Genomic DNA, 25,560 nt, shown 5'->3' with positions numbered 1-25,560 from the left:
TCTCTCTCTCTCTCTCTCATACTTTCTGTCTTGAGAGATTCTGAACAGTGGATTCCTTGAAGTTACATTACCAAGTTCTTTTCCTATTTGAAATAAGCTGTGTGAGCCTAGGACTTGAATGACAGGAATGTCTGGAGGGCTCTGGCCAGGCTGGCCTGCAGGTGGGCTCTTCCCCACCTCTCTGGCCCCTTATAGCTCCTCTACCCTCTTCATCTTTCCAGGTTTCCTGAGCTTCCCCGCTTGCACCAAGCCCTTCATCCTTCCTACTCCCGTGAACATCCTCAGGAAAACAGTCAAAGCGGTGTGGGTGACTGTGCCTTTCCTCCACGCCCTGTGACCAGCCCCGCCTGTCACACACCTCCCTCCCCTGCCAGCTAGGGGAACCTGACAGCTGTGGCAGAGAGCCCCAGCAGCCCCCCAAAACAGCACCCAATCCATTTCTTCTCAGGTCCAAACGAAATGAAAAAAGAAATTAATTTTCTAGTGTCCTTGACATTTTTTCTTCCAAACCTCAGCTCATTTGATACCGGAGTTTCTCTGACACTGCTCCTGCCGCCCCAGAGCACGCTTCAGCTTTTGTCCTTGGCTGCGACCTTGCCTTTTGCCTGTCTCTTTCCAACATCCGTGCTCAGAGCTCCCTGTGCACCCATGGCTCTGTCTTTCTGCCTCTCATGGCTCTTCTTCCTTTCGCTTGGTGGTGATGGCACCGTCGGGACTGGTGGCAGGGTTCAGCCCTTGCCCCAGCTGTAGGTGCTGGAGTGGCCCTTCCCGGGATTTACCAACTCCTGGCTCCCATAGGGATAGTTCAATTAACATGTCTATTTCCACGCATATAGATGGGCTTTTGAGTTATTTTTTTAGACAGCTTATTTGGTCTTAATAAAGAGCATCTATGTTTCAGCCTCGTGAATATGTTTGAATTTCAAAGGGTCTGGATCATAGAGAGATCTGCAACTAGGGATTCAGGCTGAGTAAATATTTCCACCTGCTCACGCTCATGTATAAGACACAAGGCTTTACTTAAATACATAAACACTGATCTCTTTGGATGCAAGTATACACAGAGAGCACTGTCTCTGGGAGCTTGCTAATTTTTCCTTTCAGAGATCCCCAGGGGTCCTAACCTAGGGATGGGCATGCAACTAAGGACCAGAATGCATTCATTTCTTGTTTGCCTCCAGCCCAGTACCCACTGGAGTCACTGGCTCCTGAGTTAGCATGTTGATTTCAGCTACTCAACTAACAAAATATTTTACATGGTTCTCATGGACAAGGTGAGAAAGTTGAAAAGGAAGGGACGTCAAGGAAAAGGTAGCCTGTCTGCGGCCCCCTTCTTCTCCACTATCAACTCTCATCAATTTGACTCTCCCAGGTCAAATATCAGCTGGGACCTGTGGTGGCCTGTGGAAAGCCCATGGTCAAGGGAAGTGATATAGGACTTTCTCCTCCAGGATAAAGGATAGTGAAGCTAGCAGGTGTCATAAAGCAACAGACCATGAGAAGAGCTTACCTGCAGAAATCCATCCTCCAGGGGACCAGGGGATAAGCCATCCCTCCCCTTCCCCAGCTCCCATCTTCCTGGTCAAGAGACAGCTGAATAAATGGACTGAGTTCTCCATGCTCTAGTGACTGAAAGAAAAAGAGGGTTCAGGAGATATCTTCCACACACCTCAAAGTGATGGTCACCTTGCTTGCTGCGGTGGCCCACAGTGACAGGATTACTCACCAACCACCAGTTTAGAACTTGTGATATTCCAATAAAAGATAGAAACTCAGGATGGTGGGGCACAAAGAAAAATAATGGCCCATCCACAGTGGATGTTGTAGTATGTCAACTAGCCTCCCCTGTAAGAATGGAGATCTTCTGCCCTCCCTCCCTCTCCTTTCTTGAGCTTCTGGGGAGACCTGTAGGCAGACAGTACTAAACTACTAGTCAGCCCTCTTTGGAAATTGCTTTGGCATATCCAAGGTCATACCCACTTCCCAGGACAGATAACACTTATACCTGACGGGGTGCAACAGTATAAAATCTCACCCCCTCATCTTAGCTCTGGACAAGTCCTTCAGGACCAGCTCTCCATTAAATCAAGCTTTGTGGAGACTGCCTTTCACAGTTCAACTTCTCCTCTTCCCAATCCTGCTTCCTTCCCCTTCTCTGGGGACGAGCCCAAGAGAACTCCCCTAATAGATCTGCAGGCTGCTGTCCATCTCAGTCTCCTTGCTGGAGACTCCCACCTGTGCTCCCAGTAAGGGGGCCCAGAGAGGATAGTCTGTCAGAAAAAAATGCATACCTCACCAAGGAGAGCTCCTCTTGATCCCTAAATGTTAGATAAAAACCCAGCTGTAGTCTCACTGGATCCTAGTTATTTACTAAATGGTACATCTCTAGTCATTTTCTTTTTCTTTTTCTTTTTTTCTTTTCTTTCTTCTTTTCTTTTTGTTGTTGTTGTTGAGAAGACTGATATCTTAAAGGAAGAAGATGTTGCCTGAAAGAAAATTTTTTAAGTTTTTATTTAAATTCCAGTTAGTTAACATACACTGTAATATTAATTTGAAGTGTACAATCTAATCACTTTATTTTCTCTTCTACGATAATTGCTCTTTTCAACTGCTCCATTTCTTCCGCAGTCAATTTTAAAAATTTTATTTGCTATGAAATGATCCGTCTCTTCCAGACTTCACAATCATTGTTCAAAAGTCACACATATCATTCTTTTGTATTGTAATTTATCTTGGCCATGTCAGCTTTCAAATTCCTCATCGCTGAGACTAAACAGAAAAACAGAGCACTTCTTGGCAATCAAGAGCAGCAAACGCACACAAAAAGACTTTCTGAAGCTGAAATGTGGTTTTTCCAACTCTCCAGTGTGGCAAGAGAAGCAAAGGAAAAGAACACTGTTGAGATGTGAATTAGTGGACTTGAGAGTCAAGTGATACACTAATGCACAGAGAAAAATGTAAAGAGATGAAAACAGTGACAGAAAACTCTAGAGAGCTGGAAGATGGAACCAGAAGACCTGACGAGCAAATGTAGGGAATCTAGAAGAAAACAAAGAAGGGATCCCATAGCAAAAAGATAATTGGTAAATTTAAGAAAAACAAAAAACAATAACAACAACAAAATCCAAGAGAAAATTCCTGGTTAGAGAATTATGGGTTCTCTAGAAATGTGAAATATATATACCTTAAATTCAGAATCTGAAAACCGAGAAGAGACATTTCAAGGGACATTCTAACAGCATCCAGACCTAAAAACACTAAACTCTCTGAGCAACACTAGGTCGGCAGGGGCAGTGGGTGGGGACAGAAGTGAGAGACATTCTAAATGTCTCTTCCAAGATTGGGAGAGGGGAATCTGAAGGGGAAGGAGAAATGGGGGGAGGGGTAAGTGAAGGTATCCTAAAGGTATTATGTCACGGGGTAACAAAGAGGGGAAGGCAATGTGAAAATAGAATGTCTTGCTTGGTAAAATAATACCTTGCTAATAATAATGATAATAATAATAATATGAAGATAAATGATTATAAGTACAAGGAAAGTGACAAAAATCATTAATAGAATGTAATGAGTTTATTAGAAGGTACAAATTAACAAGGGGAAAAATAAGATGGGTAACAATTTGATCAAACCAGTGAACATAGAGAAAAAGAAAAAACAGTGTAAGATAAATCACAATTATAAAGCAACACAAAAGTGAAGAAAAAGCAGGATTGTAAGTTTTCAAATAATTTGGGAAAAAACTGAATTATATCTTTTAAAGGCAGAGCTTATCAGAGAGGGTTAAAAGCCAAAACCATTTATAAACTGCTTAAATAAATATACTTAAAAGAAATTAACAATGAAAGATCCAAATGAAAAGAATGGGAAGAAGAATGCCAGGCAAATGCAAATGAATAAAAGGCAAGAGTGGGAACAATATTCAATATTAGACAAAGTAGAATTTAAGGTTAAACACTAAACAGGACAAGAAAGGGACACTGTATATCATAAGTGGTGAATTTGAAGATATTTCATAAATTGTATGAGCAAAACAATGTGTCAACTAAACATATAAAGCTAAGCTATTAGAAATGTAAAAAGAATTTGATTTTTAAAATTATACACAGGGGTGCCTGGGTGGCTCAGTGAGTTAAACAGTGGACTCTTGGTTTGGGCTCAGGTAGTGATCTCAGGGAGGTGACATCATGAGATCAAGCCCCATGTGGGGTTCTGTGCAGGCCTGGAGTCTGCTTGTCCCTCCCCATCTGCCTCCCCTCCCCCTCCACATACACCTGCTCACTCTTTCTCTCTCAAAGATTTCAGTATAATTCCATTCAAACATTTCACACCTATTAAATTAAATATAAATATATATAATATTTTAAAACTCAATAATCTTGGCTATATGTAAAATTTATAGTTGCTTTGAATAAAGAATATACTTATTCTATGTTCACAAACTACATAAAATATTGATCATGTTCTTTCCCCAAAAGAAATGCTTTGAATTATTCTAAGAAGTAGAGATTATGTAACTATAAAATAGAAGCCACATTCTCTAATCATTATCTTAATAAAATTAGAGGCATATAATTTTAAAAAATGGCCCAAATATTAACTGCTTAGAAATTAAAATATCTAATCTTAGAAAAATCCTTAGATGGGGAGAGAAATCAAAAGGGATATTGCAACTTTTGAAGAAGTCAATTAAAAGAACAATTTACACATAATCCATGGTCAGAAAAAAATCATACTGGTAAAAATTAATAGTGTTAAATGTCTTATTTATTTAAAATTAACATCAAGACAGTTCAGGGTTCAAGAAATTAAAACCAATACACAAAAGACATTTTTAAAAATCTAGAATAGGAAACTCACCAAGACAGAAGTTGAAACTAAAGAAATAGGAAAACATTGCAAATAAGAGAGAGTGACAAGTCTAAAGCCAAGTACTTTGAAAACACAACATCATGAAATATGTCTTCACAAATTTGATTAAGGAAGAAAGAATTTAGTAATGTAAAGAAAGTAAGCAAAAACACAAATGCAAGAAAAATTAAAATATAAGAAATTAATATATGCAACTTTTGGGCAACGATTTTAAAAATCTAGATGAAATGGATGATTTCCTAGAAAATGCAAATTACCAAAATTGACACCAGAGGAAGCAGAGCACTTGAATAGCAATTATGGTAGAAGAATTATGAAAGTGACAACTATGACTTAGTAAATAATCAGAGCCTAATAAAGTCACAAGTGATTTTTATCTGACACTGACACAGCAGGTCAGTGTCAGATAACCTACTCTTGACCCTATGAGAAGATGGAGAGCTCTCTTGATTTATTTTATGATGACAACATAACTTTAATATCAAAAACTGAAAAGAAGACTATTTTATAAAAGCCATAGGCCAATCTCACTTAAGGCTCTAGAAGGGAACAGTCAATCTAAACTATTAGTGAGTAACCTCTAATGATGCGTCAAAAGAAAAATGGGCCAAACTGAAGTAGGATTTATTCAGGGAATGCAGACTAGCTCCATATCTGGAAGTTTACTAACATTATCCAGTGTATCAATACATGAATGGAAAAATTATGTGATCCCATCAGTAAATGCTTAAAGAACACTTGATATCAAGTCTGTAAAACCTAAGTAAAATAGTAAACTAACTTACTGAAATATGAATACAATAATGACTTAATTATAATAAATGCACCAAAGAATTAAATACTAGGTTACACAAATACAACAAAAAATAAAAATATTGTTAATCTGAATGCCAAATGCCTAAAAATATTTAGATTGGAAGTTAGTAACAAGACAGAGATGCTTGTTCTCATTATAATTACACAAGTATTTCATTCTGGTAAATGAAATGAGCCAAAAAATACTATAAACATTAGAAAAGATAAGATAAAATGTCCTCTTTTTATGCTGAGGGGATTATTGAATTTCTAAAAAATTCAATAGGCTCTAATTAGAAACTTACCAAAGTGTATAAGAGAATTTGTTAAGGTAGCAGGATACAAGGTAAATATACAAAAAGCAATGGTTTCTATTCCAGCAATGTATATGACAAATGAAAATGAAAAAAAGTGTTCCATACACAAACTAGGAAATGCTAAGGAATGAGGTTAATAAAAAAGGCAAAGACCAATGTGAAGAAAATTATAAGATTTTATTAGAAAACATAACTATAAAGTAAGATCAGAACAGAGACAGATAAAACATTTTCAGATGGAGAGACTTGGTATCATGCCAATTTGGTTTTCCCAGAATCAGTATCTGTAAATATAGTATAATTCCCATTCAAATCCCAATAGGATTATTTGAACTGGATTAAATGATCTTATGCTTTATATTTTACTTTATTTTTAATGATTTATATTTTTAAAAAATGTCTGAGACTATATATATATATATATATATATAGTACATTAAAAAAAAAAGAGTGAGCATTTGCCTTACCAAATATCACACACAACACGCTATAAAGTTCCTATAAACAAATTAGTGTGTTACTTCCATAAATATAAATAAATAGGTCTGTGAAACAGAATAGAAAATCCAGAAATATAATATGAGGAATTTGAGAGGCAGGGTCGGGGGTTGTGGTGTTGGGAAGGAAAAAAAGTGAAACAAGACAGGATGGGGAGGGAGACAAACCATAAAAGACTCTTAATCTTACAAAACAAACTGAGGGTTGCTGGGGATTGTGCGCGGTTTGGACACTAGGGAGGGTATGTGCTATGGTGAATGCTGTGAAATGTGTAAGCCTGATGATTCACAGACCTGTACCCCTGGGGCAAATGATACAATATGTGTTAATAAAAATAAATAAAAAGTATTTAGATGAGAAAAAAATCCAGAAATAATTTATAAAATAAGCAAGAAATAAAACAATAAAGTTGGTATTTTAATTTGTGAGAAATAAAAACAAAAATAAATTTCAGCTCTTTCCGTCTCTGGCTGCCCTAACGGGAGGAACCGCCGCTGCCATGCCGGCCCACCTGCAGTGGATGGTCGTGCGGAATTGCTCCAGCTTCCTTCTGATCAAGAGGAACAAGCCGGCCTACAGGACTGAGCCCAACAACCTGAAAGCCCGCAACTTGTTCCGCTACAACGGGCTGATTCACCGCAAGACCATGGGCGTGGAGCCAGCGACCGAGGCAAGGGTGTGGTGGTGGTCATGAAGCGCAGATCTGGCCAGCGGAAACCTGCCACCTCGTACGTGCGGACCACCATCAACAAGACCACCAGGTCCACCCTCAGCAGTGTTCCGCACATGATCCGCAAGAACAAGAGCCGCCCAGATCTGCGCATGGCTGTCATTCGCGGAGCCAGTGCCATCCTGCAAAGCCAGAAGCCTGTGATGATGAAGAGGAAGCTGGCCCGCCCCACCAAGCGCTCCTGAGCCCCTGCCCTCACCTGCAAAGCAATAAAGCAGTCAGCCTCCTCTAAATTAATTAATTAATTAATTTCAGATGGCTTAATGATTTAAAATGTGAAAAAAATAAAAATTACATCCAAGAGTGTATGTCTTTAATCTAGAGACAAGGCGACCATCCAAATTGATGCTAGAAAGCAGAAGTTTATTTATTTATTTATTTATTTATTTGAGAGAGAGAGCTAGAGCATGAGCAGGAGGGGCAGAGGAAGAGGGAAAGAGAATCTCAACAGACTCTGTGCCCAGCAAAGAGCCAGACATGGTGCTCAATCTCACAATCCTGAGATCACTACCTGAGCCGAAACCAAGAGGCGAAGACTCAGCCGACTGCGCCACCCAAGTGCCCCTGGAAAACCAGAAGTTTTAAAAGCAGAGCAGAGCAATCAAAAACTTACATACAGTAAGAGGTACTAAAAATTAAGTCAATACATACAGATAGATTTGGGGAAATATTTGCCATTAATAGATAGGGTTAAATCTATCATATGTACAGAGTTTATACAAATTGACAAGAATTGGACAAACAACTGATAGGAAAATAAGGAAAGAAACTAAGAAGACAATAATCTGCAAGAGAGCAGATTTAAATGATCAACAACAGTAAATATATATAATTCTGAAGCAGTCAGGGAAATGTAAATTAAAGTAGCAGTGGTGATGTAGGACATGGTGAGTATAGTTAATACGATTATACTGCATAATTAAAAATTGCTGAAAGAGTAGATCTTATAAGTTCTCATCACACACAAAATTTTGTAACTGTACAGGGTGACTGATGTTAACTAGGTTTATAGGGGTGAGCATTTTGCAATATATACAAATATTGAATAATTACATTGTACACCTGAGACTAATACAATGTTATATGTCAATTATACTTCAGTAAAAGAAGTAACAATGAGCTTTATAACTATCACTTTATAACTATCAGGTATGCAAAAATTAAAACACTGGAAATTCCTTCCACTGGTTTCTGTGTGAAACTATAATTGATGACAGCTATTTTGGAAAGTGATCTGGCAGCATCTATTAAAATTAAGATACTAAAATTAGGAGCATTTCATTTCTCAGAGTTTATCTCACAAAAATGAAAGCACCTGTATGTAAGGACATATATACAAGAATATTTATTGCTTGTACAGAAAAAAAGGAAATTCCTGTCAATGAAGAATACATAAATAAATTATGGCACATTTTTCGCAGGACAGCCTGTTATGCAAATATTTAACAGGGTGCATTAGACCTATGACAGGTGACCCATGAAATGGAGCTCCAAGCTGGAGTGATTTTCATGAGTTACTTTTTTTTTTTTGGTGAAAAAATTTCTATTTAGAGTTAGCCAGATGGACTCAGTTTAGATGATCTCAATTTTATTTTATTGGCAACATCCAAAGCATCATAGGATCCAGTTGAACATATGCCTTCTTCTTGCCATCAGGTCTGATCAAGGTGTTGACCTTGGCTATATCAATGTCATAGAGCTTCTTTTTTTTTTTTTTTAAAGATTTTATTTATTTATTTGACAGAGAGAGATCACAGTAGGCAGAGAGGCAGGCAGAGAGAGGGGAAGGGAGGGAAGCAGGCCCCTGCTGAGCAGAGAGCCCGATGCGGGACTCGATCCCAGGACCCTGAGACCATGACCTGAGCCGAAGGCAGTGGCTTAACCCACTGAGCCACCCAGGCGCCCTGTCATAGAGCTTCTTGAACAACCTGCTTGATCTTGTGCTTGTTGGCCTTGACCTCCACAATGAACACAAGTGTGTTGTTGTCTTCTATATTCTTCATGACTGACTCAGTAGTCAGGGGGAATTTGATGATGATGGCATAGGGATCAAGCTTGTTTCTCTCCTGGGAGTGATCTTTTAAGGATATTTGGGCTGACCTTGGAAAAGTAGTGTCTTGGGTCTTTGGGCAGTAGGCAACTGTAGATCTTTTCTTGGTGACTGTGGGATGTCTTTCAACACCACTTTCTTGACCTTTGAAGCCTTTGCTTTGGCTTCAACTTTGAGGGGGCAGGGACTTCCTTCTTCCCCTTCGGTGCTATCTTTGTGAAAGGATTCTTGAGTTACTATTGAAAAAAAAAAAGATAAAGTATATAAGGTTAATGAAGAAAATTGACCAAAAAACCCAATAATGTGCATGTATGGTGTGATATATGTGTCTATAAAACCATTATATTTATGCATGCATGTAAAATTATGAGTGTGCATACAAAAATAAATTTATTACCAAGTATTATAAAATAATAAGGTGTAGGAGTGTGCACAGGAAGGAAAGATGACTTTTGAACTTTTGAACCACAGGGTTGATGCACACATCAGAATTAATTTGGGAGGATGATTGAGAGCTCTGCTTTCGCTCTGGTTCCAATTCTTGTCACCATCTTGGTCATGACATTGGAAAGATACAGAAACTATGTTGGTTACACTTGCAGATAAAGGAAAGAAAGATGAGATAGCTCTTGTGTTTGACAACAGAAATAAGATTCAAAACAAGCCAGAAGACTTAGCCCAGAGCTATAAAATGAACATTAACCATGATAACTATGAAGTCTTGCATCTAAGTTTGAACGTATCCATTTCCTTAAACCATCTGTGTGGTAATTATCAGTTTCTGGTCTGTGAGTTCCATGAAGTCATTGACTCTGTCTTATTTATCTTTAAGTCCCCAATACCAACTACCCAGCATTGTGCCTGGCCCATAATTGCACAGGGCAGAGCCTGGATAGGGTCAGGGGGCCCGGGAGAGATGACATAGGAGGCCGACCTGCAGGGGGAAAAGCAGAACACACATGAGGGGCACCTGCTGTTGTTAGACTCCATGCAGGGGTGCATTTTAACCTCCTAAGATTCCTGCAGAGTAATACTGATACACTTCACAGATTAAGAAAGGGTCAACTGGGTAGTTACTTATTCCAAATCACAAAGGATTAAAAAGGAAGAAAAGGGAAGAAGAGGGGCACCTGGGCGGCTCAGTGGGTTAAAGCCTCTGCCTTCAGCTCAGGTCATGATCCCAGGGTCCTGGAATCGAGCCCTCTGTCGGGCTCTTTGCTCGGCAGGGAGCCTGCTTCCTCCTCCTCCCTCTCTGTGCCTGACTCTCTGCCTATTTGTAATCTCTTTCTCTCTCTCTCTCTCAAATAAATTTTTAAAAAAGAAAGGGAAAGAGGAATTTGAACCCAGGGTTTCCCTGGCTCCAAAATATCCCCACCAACACTGGTAGGAGAGCAAATGTTATTTTAAAATTGTGGGCACTTAGAGCTGGGAAATCACAGGGGTGAGAAGTCTGGACACAGCTGGGGTGCGATGCCTGAGCTCTGGGCACCACTCAGCCACTGCCACCACCACCGCCATCTTTAACCAGAGCAGCTTTATTCTTTTTTGCTTTATACCTCGTGAGAATTGTTTTATTCTCTGTAAGACTCCGTTTGAATAAACAATTCCCTCTATGGGGAAAAAAAGAGCTTAAAACCAATGATCCCATGCATCCCCCGGTTGATCTTGATTACGTACGTGAGCAAAATGGAATTCCAAGAAGAGAGCAAATTGTTTGATTTCTTTAGGTCCAGTCGGGGCTGGCCCCCGACTGTACAGCAGCCCAGGTTTCTCCTGTGGCTGGTGGCCTCCTGGGGTGGAAGACAGGGGTGCAGGCTGTTTTCAGTTGGAAATGCCAGAGGGCAGCTATCTCTCCACTCCTCCTCCCACACTGCCCAGTCCCCACTCCTATTACCCACATGGCTGCTTTTCCTGTCCTTCCTCTGGGGGAGGGCCAGGGGCTTGCCATAAGGGGTCTGTCAATCTTTCCCTGAATGCATCCACTTTTCCAGAAGGCCGTGCTCCCCCCAGATGCTTAAAAGCCCATTCGGGGCCCCCTGTGGGGTGTCTGAGATTGCCCCACACCAGGAAGCGGTTCAGTTGTTTCTTAGTTGCTTTCCTGCCTGTGCCTGCTTGACTAAACAGTGCTGGGTCAGCGCTGTTCACCCACTTTCCCTCCCGCCAGGAGGCTGGCCTGGTGACCCAGGCAGGCCCTCTCCCCTCAAGCCACCATGAAACATCACCAGCTCTGTCTCAACCATTGCATTGTCTCCCTGCTCTTCTGGAAGCGGACAGCCTCAGAGACTGAGAAGGACCCCCACGTTTGAGGCAGCGAGCCTGACTGTGGGAGTCTGCTCCCTGATATTTCCATCTAGGGGGAGTTGTTGGAGTAAAACTCCTTTCACACAGGAAATTTAGGATTAGCAATACATTACATCCCATGACTTGCTTATTTTATAACTGGAAATGTGTACCCACTGACTTCCTTCGGTCATTTTCAATATACATTTTAGAGAGAAGTTTACTAATTCTGTTTCTGTGATGGTGAAAATACCCTGCGTCTATGCTATTCAATATGATCACTGCTAGCTACGTGTCGCTTTGAGGGGTTGACATGTGATCAGTCCAACTGGGGAACTGAACTTTTAATTTTATTTCACTTTAATGACCTTCAATTTAAATATCCACATGTGGCTAAAACTAACAACACAGAACTAACTGGATTGGTTTCAAATAGGTAAAAAGGGTGTTCTTCCTTTCCATAAATGTTCATAGCAGTATTGTTTATAAAAGCCACAAGGTAGAAACAACCCAAGCTTCATTAACAGCTGAATGGATAAATAAAATTTACCTTAACCACACAATGGAATGCTGGAATAGTATTCAACCATAAAAAAGGAATGAACTACTGACATGAAAACTATTGGATGAAACTGGAAAACATTAGGTTAAGCGAGAGAGGCCAGACACAAAAGGCCATATTTGATTCCATTCATAAGAAATGTCCAGACTATACAAATACATAGAGACAGAAAGCAGAGTCTACGGCCATACCACCCTGAACGCGCCCGATCTCGTCTGATCTCGGAAGCTAAGCAGGGTCGGGCCTGGTTAGTACTTGGATGGGAGACAGAAAACAGAGTAGTGGTAGTCCAAGCCTGAGGCTCATAGGAAGGAATGGAGAGTGACCACTGATGTGTTTCCTTTTGAGGTGATGAAAATATCTTGCCCCCAGAGGTCATGGCTGCCCAACATTGTGAATGTGCTAAATGTCACTCATGATGAATTTTGCATTGTACGTATTTTACCACGATAAAGCCAAACAAAATGAAAACAAACCGAAGACAGTATTCTCTCTTTTTATTCCTTTGGGAAAGGGGCTGAAGTCCCTGACCTCAGTGGAAATTTAGCCCCCCTGGCATATTCAGCCCCTTGCCACTTCCTACCCCCACCCTGAGGGCAGAAGACACCACCCAAGGGTGACATCTGAGCTTCTATCTCTGAAAGGACCAGAAAGAACCACACAGTGACAGGGATGGGGAACAAGCCACCAGTTAGGGTTATCCTAGTCCTCCCAGGGGCATTGGGTAGGATACTGGATAGGAAGCTGTGGCATGGCCTCCCTGAGCATCTAAGACACGGGAGCCTGTCCTCCCATGCAGGACACCCAGGAGAGATGATTAACAGTCCCTTCCGTGGGCCCAGCTCCCATCAAGGGAAAGCATGTGCCTATTAATCTTTGCTCAGACATGCATTTGGATCTGGCCCCCAACATTCATCGAGGATGCTGTGTGGAGCTCCTAACCTTTCCCTGCTGTCTGCTGGGAGCCGCCTCCCTTCACACACAAGGAGCTGACCAAAAGGACAAGGCACTGAAATTTAACTGAGTATGCCACTCAGGAAGTGGTGTGCTTTCAGAAAGGACTCAGAGAGGAGACCACGCTCCTAATCCCCCAAATCAATATTTACTGTCCAGGAGGCCCTTGAGACTGCCATGGGGGAGACCATCCCCCTGCCTGCCAAAGGAAATAAATTGTAAAGTCACCTGGTCACAAGAGAAAATGATCCCCAACCCAGGAAAATGCGGTCTTTCAAGGAAACACAGAGAGCTCAGCACTGAGAAGACCCTGGGCTGCTGCCCAGCACTATGTCCCCAAGCTGCCACGTGACATTTCAACTTTCAAGTCTGTCGAATGGAGCCAGGGGGCCTGTCCTGCTTACACGAGGAGGGGCTTCTGAAATGAGACAGACCTGAGCTCAAATTTCTCCCTGCCACCTACGATCCGTGCCACCTGGGATTAAAAAGTTCGGTCTTCCTAAGTCTGTTTGCTCATCTGTAACATGGGTAGAAGGAAGTCTACTTGACAGGGTTGTCATGGGAATCAAGTGACATAATAGCTTAGGAAACCATTAACACTCTGCCTGACCCTTTGTAAGAAGTGCTCAACCAATAACACCTATTATTATAGTTATCATACTGTCAAACACAGCTCTAGATGGGGAAGTGGTTTCAAAATATGTGTCCTGTTTGACTAGGGTGATACAGTCTTGGAAGCACCACAGAGATAGGCAGAGAAGTTGGAAATGAGCCTTGGGCCACTACCACCAGCAAGTGGGGTGAAGTTCTACTATGTTCTATCCTGTGTCTTATCTTGGGTTCTCAAAATGGGTCCCAGTTGCACAAGAAACGGATCCTTAGCCACCCAGAAAAGTTTCGCTGTGGGTTCTTTTTATAGATTTAATATGTGTGCCCTCCGATATTCAGAAAACCACCTCCCATCCAGGGGGATGGTATTCCAAGCGGGGACCTGTAGAAGGGAATTAGGTCAGGAAGGTACAGCCTCATAAATGGGATACTGTCCTTATAAAAGGGACCCTGAGAGCTCCCTCACCTCCTTCCACCATGTGGAGATACAGAGAAAAGGTTGCCTTCTGAGAGCCAGGAAATGCGTCTTCACCAGACATCCAGTCGGCTGGTGTCTTCCTCTTGGACTTCCCAGCCTCCAGAACTGTGAGAAACAAAGGTCTGCTGGTTAAGCCACCCAGCGTGTGGTATTTTTGTTATAGCAGCCTGCATAGACCAGGACAGCCCTAGAGATGGTTCTGCTATTTGTCCAGAATGTGGGTCCCTTCTTCTGTGGCTCACTTCTTCCCAACCCCGCTTGGACTCCCTGGCTTCCCAACTCTGCTCCTCCCATCCTGCTCAGATGACCCACCTTGGATGCACTTCTCTGCTTATACCCCTGCTTAGTCCTTTGGAATTCCATGGGACCCACCCTCTAGCTTCTTCAGCAAGACCAAAACAGCCTCCTTTGCCATATTCCATCCTATGGGACTTGAGCCAGCCTCGGAGGCTGCCCACCCTAGACCTCAGTTTCCCCCCTTCATTAAATAAGCATGTAAAAGTTTCCCTTCAGCTTTGACATTCTGTGATTCTAAATATTATTACTGGTCCATATGGAATTTCTGTTGTCCTTCTTTTGTAGATTGCAACCTGTGAAATCAACCAGGACACAGGTGGTTCTGCAGGGATGAGTCACTCTGGGGCAACTGAAACCCCAGATTAATTAATTCTTCTTCAAGTGTCTCCCATTTATCTCACCTCCATTAACCTTTGGGTCTGTTTATTGTGAGAAGCCTGAGCCGGATAAGCAGGATGATTCCTGCCTGGGGTTGTCACTGGGGAGTAAGAAAACCTGGGTGGAGAGGTCAGCAGAAGCCAGAGCTCAGAGATTGTCAGGGCAGGGACCCTTCTGCAGCTGCCTCATAGGGATGGAAAGTGAGACATCACGTCCTTCTCTAAAACACCATCCTGCCACCCCCCTCCAGGTGTCAGGGTCCCTTAGGGATCTCCATTGCATCAAAAACTCTAGCAGCACTCTCCATTTGGTAGCCACTAGCCACAAATTTAAATGATTAAAGTTAAATATATATTCAATTCTCCATGAAAACTAACCACATTTCAGGAGCTCAGTAGCCACAGATGGCTACTGGCTACCATATTGGACAGCACAGATAGAGAACATTTCCATCATCACAATGCAATACAGTACTCCTAAGAACATAGAAAAGGTAGCAAATGTTTCCCTGGCATCAGAAATACCAAAGTTGGCAATAATAGGGCATCCTGAGGTCACACACCAGTCTACTCTGAAGATGCCCAGCATCTTACAACATCCTGTACCTCCTCTTGGGTTCTGGTGGGCAGTTGGGCAATGCTGTTGTAGGGGGTGCTGTTCCTAATGTCAAGATCAGAAACTCAAAGTGATACCTGAAACCTCAGGCAGGCTTCTGTCTCATAGAGCTCTCTGGAAGAATAAAAATGGGAAATGGCTCAGGGAAGGGAATTTACATATACTGAGCATTTTCTGCATGTCAGAGTTGTGCTAGATGTTTTACACATGTTGTTCATCTAATCCCTACAACTGAACTGTGAGGTCAGGTATGCCGTCACCCTCCTTAACGATTCCTTGAAGTCAAGGATGGCTGAGCTAATGCTTTTTGAGTTCTTAGAACAATGTCTGGGATTTTGTAAGCACCATATAAGTGTTTGCTAAAGAATAACGAATCCACCTTGGATTTCGTATTCTAAGCAATTTTGGGGCAGAGCAGGGGATAGAATCTGGCCTGCTGCCTCTACTCCAGGGCTCTTTCTGCCACATCCACTGACTACAAAGCCTGAGAATAGGACACTGATTGTTTTGAGTCATCCCATTCCACTGTCCCAACCTCCTTTTTCCTTATTGTGAATAGTCTTTGCTAGCTGTAAACCATGATGACTTCCCTGCCCTAACCAAGAGGTGGGTCTCTCTCTGCCAAGACTTTGATTTCCAAGCACAAGGACACAGTGATGGAAAAGCACCCCAACCCTTGGAGCTCCCTCACCCCAGCATCAGTGCCTAGAAAAGAGAATTGATTGGGTTCTACTGCCTGGCTCCCCAGAGCCGTCCTATGATCTATTCTATTCTCAGCCTTATTCTCCAACTACTTGCCAGTTTTTGTGAGGTGCATGATAACCCTCCATTCAATTTCCTTTTTGATACAACAAGCCAGAGTTGTTTTCTGTAGCTCACCATCAGAGAAACTTGATGAATATTTTCAAAAGAATATGAAGTCAAACAGCCCTGAAAAACATTAAGTAGAAGGAAGAAATTAGAATGGAAAAAGGAGTTGGGTCTCAGCAGCCATTTTTCTATGCCTTGATGATCCTAAATGATTCCTCAAGGAAAGCCAGAAGGCATTGAAGAGTGACATGACCCACTGAGTAACTGGTGTGTCTAATTCTTCATTTTCCTTATATCCATACCTTTTGTCATGTGGTTTTGCTCCCCATTGCGGTGAGGTAGATTTCTCTACTCCTGGGATTTGGGTTTGGCCATGTGACTTGCTTCTCCAGAATCATTAATTAGTGAGCATGACACTTGCAGAGGCTTAAAATATGCTTGCACATTTGGGCTTGTCCTCTTCTGCAGCTGCAGTGAGAATTCAGAGACCCAGGCCCTATGGAGCAGAACTGGACCCAAATCTTATAGTCACCCCATTGAGCCAAACTTGGAGCAGCAGAATCCCAGCTAATCCACAGAAGCAAGAATGAGAGGAAATAATTGTTATTTTAAGGCACTGAGTTTGGGGACATTTTGTTACACAGCATTAGCTAACTGATATAAGTAGATTATAAACCAAGGTGCTAAAAAGGTCTCATAAACAGTAAGAATAATAACAACATTCACCCTTTTATTTATTTATGATATGTCAAGTCCTGGGTATTCACTTTGCATGTGCTAGTTCATGGAATCATCACCAACAGCCTTATAAGGTTAGTACTATGTTATTATTCTCATTTTATAGGCAAGGGCACTGAGGTTCAGACTTGATGAATATTGCCAACATCATACAATTAGCCAGTGGCTGTTCCTCAATGCAGACCCAGGCATGTCTGCCTCTACATGTTGTACTTTTCATACCTCCTTCCTCCATCCCACCCCTTTCCTAACTTTGCCTCTGGATTTAGATGACTCTACCCAAGATATCCCAAGCCTGATATACAGAATTTTAGGCCCAAGGATTTTATTCCAGTACCAGGCAACACAGATAAGGAAATGTGCTCCATTTCTCACTAAGAACACGCAACTATTTGCTTAATGTCATCTCCTGCATTCCTTTTTTTTTTTTTCCCCAAGATTTTATTTATTTATTTGAGAGAGAGAGAGAGAAAGTGAGCATGAGAGGGGAGAGGTCAGAGGGAGAAGCAGACTCCCTGCTGAGCAGGGATCCCAATGTGGGACTCAATCCTGGGACTCCAGGATCATGACCTGAGCCGAAGGCAGTCGTTTAACCAACTGAACCACCCGGGCACTCCTCTCCTGCATTCTTTTTATATTCACAACTTAAAATGATAGCTCTGCTATTTTCTCTCTTCATCTCCTATACCAGGCTATTGAGAAGTACTGCGGATTTCATATCTTATAGATATTGTGCCAATCTGTCCATTTCCCTCCACTCTTCCACTATCCTTCCCCTGAGTTTCATGATCCCCTCCTCCTGGCTCTCCATTTCCAGGGTCCTCCTCGATCTATTCTCCACTCTGCAGCCAGACTGATCTTCCAAAATGCAAATTGGACCAGCTTCTCCCTCTGTTTAAAGCACTCTAATGACCTCTCATTACTTTTAAAATAATGGAAAATTACCAGCATGTGGCCCGTGACTCCTGCATGACCTGGCCCCATCAACCTTTCCAGCACTTTCTCCCACCATGCTCTCTCTTACCTGCTATGCTCCAGACCCTATGTACCTTCTACTCCTCCCCAGATGTCCTGTGCTCCACACTTCCTTTAATCACAGGGACTTTGTACCCACTATTCTTACTGGAATATTTTTCCCACATCAACCCTTTCACCAGGTTAACTCTTACTCATCCTTCATATCACCCCTTGATCTCCCCCTCCCCAATCAGCATCCCCCTCCTGATTTAGTTACATTTCCTGCAACATATCCTCCAAAATCTGCATTCTTCTCCTGTGTTGACCTCTCAGCAGCTGATTTTTATGCATTTGTTGTATGATTATTGGATTAAAGTTCCTCATCCCAACTGGGCTATTAAGGTGATGAGTGGACGGCCCATGTCACTAATCACTCACCTTCTCCCATCAGCCCTAGCACACTGCCAAGCCCAATAAGTAGTGGGTGAATGGATGAATAAATAATTGGCTGTTACCCCTACTCACGCACAGCCACCACAGTCTTCCTCATCTCAGCCAGTAGAAGTCCATTGTTCCAGTTCCCTGGCCAGAGCTCTTAGACTCATTCTTGATTCCTTCCTTTCTCTCATACCCTGTGTTGGGTCCACCAGCAAATCCCATGTGTTCTGTCTTTACCACACATCCAGAATATAAGTACCTGTCACCTTTGCCAATGCCCACTTGGCCCCAGTCATCATCGTCTTCCCCCTGGATCATGTAGGTAGCCCCCTAACTGCCCTTCCCCTTCGTCTCTTTGTCATGAGCCATATTTTTAACTGTTTTCCTTGTTGGTTGGCCGTCTCCCTCTCTAGAATATAAGCTCTGTGAGGGCAGGGATTTCATGTGCTCGTCCACTGCTGCATTCCCTTGGGCTACACTCTGTATGGCACATAGTTGGATCGCTATGGATATTTGTTAAATGGATTCACAAATATCATAGCTCAGTCAACCTTGCAAATCAGACAGCTAACACTAGGGCGTCCTGTCTCTAACGTTCCTGCTGAGTCTCAGGAGGGCCAAGCATGTGCTTAGCTGTTAAGTGCTTTTAATTTCACTCCTGCTTTGACTGCCTGAGGCCCACCCAACCAGAAGGTGACCGGCCCTGGCGCAGCCAGCCCCCTCCCATGCCTTAGGACTTACAGTTCTATTCTGCGGCAGGAGAGCGGATTTAAAGTCAATTCCTGGAACAGATGACACTGGCTTGCATCAGAATACAGATGAAGATACCTGGATTTCTCCAGAGAGCTGTTCTGGTAGGGAGATAAGAAGGAGGTTTTGAGTTAAGTGGGATAGGAAGGCAGAGTAGCATTGGGGAAGAGCTCTGGGCAGGAAAGGAAAATCCGATGGAGAGAAGAAGCAACCCCCCTCCCCCGAGGTCATAGCTTTGCTGAGGCCTGGACTAGTCTGAGTTATTCAGGGCTCATCCTACCCAGTCTGGAAAAAACAGATGTGAATTCGTGTCCTGAGGAACAGTGACCAAGACCACAAAGCTGAGTTGAAAGTAGGAGGCCAGGTACCAGGGATCTGATGCTGCACATTGAGAATTGCCCTAAAGTTCAAAAGCAGGAGGGAGTGGTTGGTAGGCTGAGGGTGAGAGGCTGATGTTATGGGGTGGCTGCAGCTGGCCCACTCCGGAGAAGAGGGGAGAGGGGCTGTTCAGTGCTCACCCTGAACATCCTGACTGACTGGGCTGTCGTCAACCAAGCCAGGAGGCAAAAAGGGCTCAAGGGCACAAAACTTGTTTCTATGTCCTTGGATCAGTTCGGGGACCCTTTGCACCCTCTAATTCATGGACACCAAACCACACGACTTGAGTCCCTTCTTTTCCTCCCACTCTCTGATGTTAAGGACTTGGGCTCCAGGCTGAAATAACAGAAAACCAAGTACATTTCTCAGAGGCATTTGTACTTGTCCTTTTGGTAGGAGTGAAGTAAAGGCAAGGGCAGGCATCGAAAGGCAGGCGTGGTGATGAAAGGTGCTGAATCCTGGGCCCATGAAGCTGTTTCCGCTCCTGCCTGAACTGGGACTTTAAAAGAATCTTCTTGTGGTGTCTGGAGTCATAGGAACCCCCATGGGAGCTTTCTCCTAAAGAGCCCGTTAGAACCGTAATGTGCATGCTGTTAGCTGACTCTTTAGTACAGATGACCCCTGAACAACACAGGGGTTAGGGGCACTGACCCCCTATGCAGTCAAAAATTCCCATATAATTTTGGCTCCCCAAATCTTTACTACAAATAGCTTGCTATTGACCAGAAGCCTTCCCATAAATGGTTAATTAACACATACTTTGTGTGTGTTATGTGTATTGTGTGCTGTATTCTTACAATAAACTAGGTTAAAGGGAAAAAAATGTTACTAAAAAAATCACAAGAGGGGAGCCTGGGTGGCTCAGTGGGTTAAGCTGCTGCCTTCAGCTCAGGTCATGATCTCAGGGTCCAGGGATCGAGTCCCACATTGGGCTTTCTGCTCAGCAAGGAGCCTGCTTCCCCCTCTCTCTCAGCCTGCCTTTCTGCCTACTTGTGATCTCTCTCTCTCTCTCTGTCAAATAAATAAATAAATAAAATCTTAAAAAAAAAATCATAAGAGAGGACACCTGGGTGGTTCAGTTGGTTAAGCGACTGCCTTTGGCTCAGGTCATGACCCCGAAGTCGCAGGATCAAGTCCCACATCAGGTTCGCTGCTCAATGGGCATCTGCTTCTCCCCCTGATCCTCCCCACTCTCACACTCTCTCTCTCTCACTCTCTCTCTCAAATAAATAAGTGAAATCTTTTTTTTTTTTTTCAAAATATGGAACGCTTCAAGAATTTGCGCGTCATCCTTGCACAGGGGCCATGCTAATCTTCTCTGTATCGTTCCAATTTTAGTATATGTGCTGCCGAAGCGAGCACAATAAGTGAAATCTTTTTTAAAAACCAGAAGAAAAAATATATCAACAGTACCATACTGTATTTATTTTTAAAAATCAAGGGTCAACTATATTTGGCTTTTCTAAGATGACAACCAGTGGCAGTGAACCTTTGGGCATTGGCCAAAAGGTAATTTCCAAAGACCATCAGCCAAGCTGAATGCCTTCAACAAGTCAAATCTCCGCTCAGGACTCCCTGTGCCTTTGGCATTGGGCCAGGCCTTCAGGGACAGTGTCATGGGGCATGGTGGAGAAACCTGAGCTTTGTGCCAAGAGGAGCTGAACTGTGAGACCGATGAGCACAGAAAGTGTGCAGGCGAAAGTACTGGTAGGGCAGGGGAGGGGACAGACCTTGGAAGCCTCCCGTGGGCCAGGCGGAGCAGGAAGGTTGAAGGGTCACCCAGCCTGGCACACCAACGGGCTTGCAAATATACCTGGAGGGTGTGTTTGTCCAGGAGAGAGTCTGAGCTTCAACTATAGTTTACATATCCTATAATGAGAGTTTGCCCGTTTGTATTTTGTACTTGTGGCTACATGGTTACCCTTGCCGAAGTGGGAAAGCATGCCCACCCCTCTCCCCCCACCTACCCCCCCTCCCCCGAACCAGTGTAATGTAGGACTCAGCCGTTCAGAATGCAGAGCGAGAACAATGATTGTTCAGGGCGCTCTCATCTAAATAATCTTTGTGCATTTGGATTTCACATTTTCTTTCAAATTGGAGATGCAAGTTAGTCTCCCTGCTAACAAAACACTTTCTTCATCCTACACCGAATCCCTCAGCAAATCCTCAAATATCTTTGCAAATCTCAAAGATATTAAGGCATTTAACTTTTTTTTTTCATTTAGACCTTTGAAGTGTGCTGTGACTAGAATAATTTCAGAGTTAAAACCTGTCGACTGCATAGAAAATTAAGGAACCCACCTGTCACCCGGGTAGCTAGGCTGATAACTAATTACTTATAGATTATAAGTCAAATTTCAAAAAGATAAATATTTAAATAAAATGTATAATCATTTGGAAATGCCACTAAGTGTTTTGTAATTATTGTTTTGCAAGAAATCATTGCTTAGAGGATGCATTCCATCGTCAGATGGGCCTGGCAGTCGCTAGAAGAAGGGGGAGGGTACAGGGGGAAATTGGATTATGCTTGAATGTGTGTGTTATACATGTTATAATAAAGATGTTAAAGGGCAGGGTGATGCTTGGAGATACTGAGGTCTGCACAGAAGGGCCAAAATTTATCACAGGAGCTTTGTTTTCATCAATCAATTGTTTAGTTCTGCTCTGGCCAGGGATAGGTCATAGCGTACCCCAGAGCCAGAAGTGAGGGCTTTGCCAGGATGGGGGTGGAGGAATGTTCTGGAGAAGGAGGGAGAGAGCATGTAGGACCTTTCCTTCCCAATAGACTGTTTGCCAGTTCATAAATGCTCTGCCCTCCTTTTCTCCATGCCTTTCTTCAGTTTCCAGATCTTTTCTTCTCCAAGTATCCCCATGCCTTACCTTTGTTATGGGCCTTGTTGATTTATAATGTTTTAGAAAACTTCACCTAGATTCATTCTCTGTCTCTGAACCATTGGAAATTAAGTTGCAGACACCACTACATGCAGCCCTAGTCCTCAGGTATGAATCTCCAGGAGGAAAAATATTCTTCTCCAGAACCATCACACAGCACTCACATGTCAGAAAACGCACATTAATTGAATAGTATCGTTTCCATTTTTTTTCTAGCATTCCCAAAACCTCTTTGTGGTTTTTCTCCTCCCTCCACCCCCCCCCCCCAATCCTTTCGCGGCTATGCCCCTTTAACATCATTTACTCTAGAACGACCCTCCCACTCGTCTTTGTCTTTTTCGGCACTGATTTTTGTAATGATTTCAACCCAGTTGTTCTAGAACATTTCCCACATCTGGATCTGCCTGATTGCTTCTCATGATTAGATTCTGGCTAGGCATCTTTGCCGAGAATATTGCCTAAATATTACTGGTATTTCTAATTGTTTCATATCAGAAGATACATATTTTCGGGATCCTCCCAGATGATGTTTGATTGCTCAGTTAGAGGAGGGCTGCCAGACCCTGCTGTTGGAACCATTCACACTCCCCTTGGAATTATAAACAGTCTGCAGGGTAATAATTTAGGCTTAGGTGAATATCCTGTTGTCTGATGATTTTTAATCAAATTCTTTTATCATCCTAGATTATATTCTCCTGAATCGGTTACTATGTTGCTGGTTGCAAAATAATGATTTTCTCATTCTACAATTCCTCCCATGTTTATTAGCTTATATTCTGGCAAGAGGGGATGCCAGCAACTCTCTTTCTCTCTCTCTCTCTCTCTCTCTCTCACACACACACACACACACACACCTATAAATGCATTCATTTTTTTAGTGAGTTAATATTCATTGCTGACATTATCTTTTTTCATGTTCAAATTGTCACACTGGTGTTTTGAAGTCCCTTCCAGATGAGTCCTGTGCCCTTCAACATGACCCAATTAATCTTTAAGTTCTCCTTTGTTTTTCTGACAAAGCAAGATGTTCCATGCTGCCTTGATGCTTTCCTACTTTTAGAGAGGAAGGGTATTTAGACACTAAGATATGGGCGCTAGGGTGTTCATAGTTACTAGGGAGTCATTGCTGATGGCTTCTAGGCCCAGTCAGTGGACAGAGCTGGAAACACACACACACATTTTATGGTGCCAAATTTCCCCCTTAATAACATCGTGTTTATTAAAAAGATAAAAGATCAGTCCTCACATTTTTCTCTTTTGGTGGAATGGGGATCTTTATAGCTACTACTTGGCCTATTTATCCAGATGTTCATTCAAAGGATAATTATTAAACATCTCCACCATGACAGCACCTGCACATCCAGGGGGATGCAATAAAGTTGCCAGTTAAAATACAGAATCCCAGTGAAATTTGAATTTCATATACACGACAAATAACTTCATAGTGTAACTATGTCCCAAAGAAGTATGTCGCCTAGGACATAAAAATAAAATAAGTGAAAGTCTAAATAAGATTTAATAAATAAAATAAAAACTAAAATAAAATAAAGAAATTAAATAAAAAATAAAATAAATAAAAGTCTAAATAAAAATTTAGACTAAAAATATATTAGTTGGGCACCTTGTATTTTTATTTGTGAATTCTGGAAACCCTGAGATCCAAAGACCAATAAATTACCACCCCTATCCCAAGGCGTTTGTAGCCAAAAAAGACAGAGAAGCTGGAAATAAAGAGGAGCAATAAAACATTTCAGGTGCTGTGCCAAAAGTGTGTCTAGGACCTGTTGGTAGCATGTGGTGTTGGGAAGATGGGTCAGAAAAGGCTGAGTTTTGAAAGGCAATGAACAATTTCTCATTAATCTCCACCATTGAACAACAGGGGATGGGAAGACAGTTCTGTGACATGAAGATGTGGGGATGAGGGGAGAGAGGGAAACAGGAAGCCATATGGGGCAGTCATAAGCCCTGTTGTGGAGTTTGGGATTTGGGTAAATAGGACAATATTTTCTTGTTGCCCTCTCCATCCTAAAATATTTTATAGGATATAAAATATCCTATCCAATATACATGTTTATAAACTGAATACATGTACAGTCTTACTAATGTACAATGCACGTTATAAGCACCAACTGAGTAATCCAGAGATCAAGAAGAGAAGAAGTAGCTATAAATACAAGTTTCAACGCTTTCATCGCTTACACATTCTTGAGACAAATGCATCCTCCTTTGGGAACCCCTGTTATAAGTTTTGGGAAATCTGGTTCCCTCTGGGGAAGGATGAAAGATAACTGAAAAAGAAAAATTTTGTATTTCATTTAGTGTTTGTTAATATCATGTCGCTGAACTGACCATCATTTCCCCAGTGGGGTCCTCAGCCAGAGGTCATGAAGGGCCTGAAACAGGCCCATAAACAGTGTTTCTGTGGACACTTGGGGTGCTACGTGCATGATACCTCACCATGGTGGCTGCTTTTCTGACAGGCTCAGCACACACTCCCCTCTGGTCCAGGCTTCCATGGTCCTAGTCTCTTGTCTTGATTCTGCAGGATCCTCCTCGTGGTTTCCCTGCCTCCTTGTCTGGCCTGGGCAAATCAGTTCTCCACTCACAGCCAGAGTGATCTTTCCAAGGAAATTCAGACTGAGCCACGCCCCTATTCAAAAACTTACAAAAGTTTTTCAGAATAGAAATGAAACTTCCCATCATAGGTCCCGGCCTGTTTCTTTAATTTCACCTACAACTCTCTTTCCCTCACCCAACCAACCTGACCTTCTGTTCCTCCTCAAACACAAGTGCTTTCTCAGAGCCTTTGCACATGCTGGACCCCTCCCGGGCACACTGTTCCCCTGAGGCATGGACAGCCTGCCCACTTCAGGTCCCTTCAAAGAGGTCATTCCACATCCCACCCCCTCTGTACTACTCCCACTCCCGCATCCACTGCTTTTAGTTGCTGTATTCCCTAGCCCCTGCGCTCCCGCCCTCGGAACCTGACATCTTGTGACACACCATATACTCTTTGCATGCTTATTTGTTTGGCTTCTCATTGTCGGTCTCTCCTACAGACTAAGTCTAAGTGTCCCTACAGTCTAAGGGGTTTGAGCTCTGGGCACCCAGCCTTCTCCCCTGGACAGTGGCTTCTCCTCTGCTCTCTATCTGCCCATAAAGTGC

The 25,560-nt window shown here is 42.6% G+C and overlaps 1 non-coding gene and 2 pseudogenes across 1 annotated transcript; 2 read left to right on the top strand and 1 right to left on the bottom strand.

Moving 5' to 3' along the window:
* The first annotated feature begins 6,938 nt into the window (after window positions 1-6,938).
* On the top strand, window positions 6,939-7,404 carry LOC131828092 (large ribosomal subunit protein eL28-like; annotated as a pseudogene).
* A 4,874-nt stretch (window positions 7,405-12,278) lies between these two features.
* LOC131828222 (5S ribosomal RNA) lies at window positions 12,279-12,392 on the top strand (annotated as a pseudogene).
* Window positions 12,393-20,758: 8,366 nt separating this feature from the next.
* On the bottom strand, window positions 20,759-20,865 carry LOC131828296 (U6 spliceosomal RNA). Its single transcript, XR_009352322.1, has one exon. It is a non-coding gene; the product is annotated as a U6 spliceosomal RNA (small nuclear RNA).
* Between the last annotated feature and the right edge of the window lie 4,695 nt (window positions 20,866-25,560).

The sequence above is a fragment of the Mustela lutreola genome, chromosome 3 (assembly GCF_030435805.1).
Source record: "Mustela lutreola isolate mMusLut2 chromosome 3, mMusLut2.pri, whole genome shotgun sequence".
Taxonomy (NCBI): Eukaryota; Metazoa; Chordata; class Mammalia; order Carnivora; family Mustelidae; genus Mustela; species Mustela lutreola.
Note: the sequence above shows the minus strand (reverse complement) of the source record. Positions and strands in the feature narration are given on the sequence as shown.